This window comes from Curcuma longa, chromosome 18 (assembly GCF_044706935.1).
Source record: "Curcuma longa cultivar G26 ecotype Majalengka, Jawa Barat chromosome 18, ITB_CL_G26_1.1, whole genome shotgun sequence".
NCBI classification, from domain to species: Eukaryota; Viridiplantae; Streptophyta; class Magnoliopsida; order Zingiberales; family Zingiberaceae; genus Curcuma; species Curcuma longa.
The window spans coordinates 196,080-199,637 of NC_133878.1; positions in this window are offsets into that span (position 1 = coordinate 196,080).

A 3,558-nucleotide genomic window follows, 5' to 3' on the forward strand; every position below is an offset into this window, starting at 1 on the left:
TTCCCCGATTTATAGGCTTCCTCCACGAGTTCCTCGCTGGTGGACACGGGTGCGAGCAGCGGCGTCCGTCGGTTCTGCGCGAGACACGGGCATGGGGGAAATCGTAATTACATGATTTTTTAAAGCTACACTGAATTAAAACCGCGATTTTGGGATTTGGCTGAACCGGACCACACGTGAACCGAACTAAGCCTAACCGAAACCGAGTTTACTGTAGCAAACTAGATTCAATTTTGGTTCGCTTGGTTCACTAACCAAACGACCTCCAATTTGATTCAAATCAGTTTTATTCAATTCGTCTTCGCAAGATGAATCTTCTTGTCCCTTTTATTTTGTCAAAACTTCTTCCATCATGAACCAAACCAAGTTGGTTCAATTTGATTCAAAACTAAATCGTTTGGTTCACTAACCAAACAATCTATGATTTGATTCAAATCAGTTTCGTTTATTTTATCTTTACAAGATGAGTTTCATTCTCTACCACTAGCAATTTACGTGGTTAACCTAATTCTAGATCCAACCCATTAACCTAAATGAGCTTAGCTAATTTGAGCTTCAACTTATTTAATCCGGCCTAATTAAAATTCAGCCTTTAATTGATTAATCCTAATCATAAAATTTCTAGTATCTTACACAATCAAATAAGAAAAAAATTAATAATCATCAAGATAAATCTAATAATTAAAATTTAATAATTAAGATAATTTAAATAATTAGATAAATTTAAATTCTCATAAAATAAATTTTAAAATTAATAATTTAATTATTGAAAATTCAAAATTAAATCTAAAAACTTCTTACAATAAATTTTTAAACTTTAAAAATATTAATCCAAATTTAAATTTTAAAAATTAGAATTTAAATAATAAAATTAATTACAATCATGTACCATTTAATTATGAAATGATGAATAATTTTTAAAATTTGAATAAATGTAAAAAATTTGAAACTAAATCCTAAAATTCAATAAAATAAATTTATCAATTTTAACAAGTCAAATGTAAATTTTAAGAACTCAAATTTAATAATAAAATTAATTATTATCAAGTTTCATATAGAACATAACTTAATTTAATTCAAAATTTAAAAACAAATTCAAATTTTAAAAACAAACATAATTAAAAAAACATAATTAAAATGAACATAATTGAAATAAATATAATTAAAATCCATAAACTTAATTATAATAAAGTACTTATAATTATGAATCTAATTAAAATAGTACGTAATGAAATAGAAATATAATAAAATTTAAAATATGTTAAAGTGGATTGACACATTCGCGGGTTCACATGAAATGTATCAAATTAAGAATTTGATATATTATTATAAATTAAAATTTATTTGACATGATTGACTCATGAATATCTAGTCATGTACATGTATATGCTTATTTAATTATATGCACATAAATGTCATGTCATTAATGTTTAAATTCCTGTTTAATTTAGAACGGTTAGTTAAGGACACAAGATTGCTTGATTCTTGTTCAATATAGTATCAGGGTGGGGTGAGATGATAGTATGTTAGGGAAGTTTGATCATAGATAGTCAAGTGGGGTAAGGAGTACCTTGCTTGGTATGCTTAGCTAAGTGAAATTAACAAAAGCTACATCATCACATCCTAGACTAGTTATACCAGTATTTCTCAAGAAGTTAGTTAAGTTCATAATTTCTTAAAAAGATTTTGTCTAATAAAGTGGTCGTTATTCTCGATAATCAAGAAGGTCCCTACCTTGCTATGACTTGAAAATTGATTTTTAAAATGTGGACTTAATTAACTGATAGTTAAACCTGAATCTAACACAAGATCAAATACTCATTAGCACCTAACTTAAATTAATAAAGATAAAATTAACAAATCATCTCACAAAACCCATAAAACAACTTTTATATATCATGTACTAAGGCACTTAGAATAGTGAGATGATAAGGACAATTAAATTATTAAGTTTTAAAAATATTTTCAAGAAAAAACTATTAAAATAAAACTATTTTTAAAATTTGATAATTATTTGAAATTCATGCTTATTGAGTGTAATTATACTATAGTTTTCAATACTCTATACATTTAAAAATTGGTTGACCAACACTTAGACACAAAACCTCTAAGTCAACACTATATCTATAACCCTAAGATACATATGTAGGTAGAAATTCTTTGTGGATAATAAGGATGTTCTAAGGGAGTGTCTAGTTAAGAGGGAGGTACTTCTTGAAAGATCCTATCTTCAAAAGACCTTTAAACATGTTACATGAAAACAATGGCGGAGCCAGGAAATGGATAGCCTCCGGGCTAATCCCGAGCTCCCTGGGCTATCTTCTTTTCTCCTTTATATTTTTTAATTTTTAACAATAAATTTAAATAGTAAATTTGTTGGGCCCCCGGGCTAAAGCCTGGGCAGCAAACTGTTTGGCTCCGCCCTTGCTTGAAAAACATTTTTGAAACTATTTTAAAAACTCATGATTTAAAAAATATTTTATAAATTATTCTTTTGACTTAAAATAACCCCTAAGATATATAGAGAGATTATCTTGTGGTCAACAAGAAACCCTAAGGAAGTGTCAAATTAGGAGAAGTTCAAATTGAAGGTTCAATACAAATTCATAGTTTAAAAAATATTTTAAAAATCATAAGTTATTTATTCTGTTAACTTGGATTAACCTCTAAAACACAAAGGGAGTTTACCTTGCGATTAATAAGGAGACCTAAGGAAGTGTCAGATTAAAGGAGAGGTCCAAATCAAATGAGCAAATATATTTCAAAAATTACTTTTTATAAATCTTTAAAAACCCTCTGAAAAATATTTGAAAATTAATTTTAAAATCATACATTTTAAAATTATTTTTTAATTTGGATTAAACTTTAAGATACATAAGGAGGTTGCTTTATGGTTAATAAAGACACACTGAGAACATGTCAGGTTAAGGGGGAGATCCTGATTGAAAGAATAATAAATAATTTTTTAAAAATATATATTTTAAAAATCCTTTGAAAATATTTATGAAACTTCTTTTGAATCTTTTAAAAAATCTTTTTAAAAACTTATTTTGAAAATCTTTAAAAAATATCTAAAACACATTTCAAAACTTATTTTGAAAACCTTTTGAAAAACTGCATTGAAGACTATTTTTGAAAAATTATTTTGAAATCTACTATGGTCTTTCAAGAAATATCAAGACTAAGTTATAATTATAGGAAATACCTTAATTGTTGATACAAACTTTTTGATGTATGAAAAGGGAGAGAAGGGAACTTAAGTTAAATAATCTAGAATTCTTCCAGATTGACAAAACTCTAACCTAATTTAACTTAAAAAATTATCAAAAATAAAAAAGGAGGAGATTGTTAATGCAGGGAGCACCAGTCTACCTCCAAGATTTTGATATTTGATAATATACCTAGGTCTGATCAGTTTGACTAAGGGTTGATCTAAACAGGACCTAATATTTGGATATAAAGTGAAGTCTAGTTAGGGCAGATTTGACTAGATGACTAGCAAAAAGAAGTCCTAGTCAGTTGGACTAGACAGGAAAAGTCTTAGTTGGAGGCTAGGTA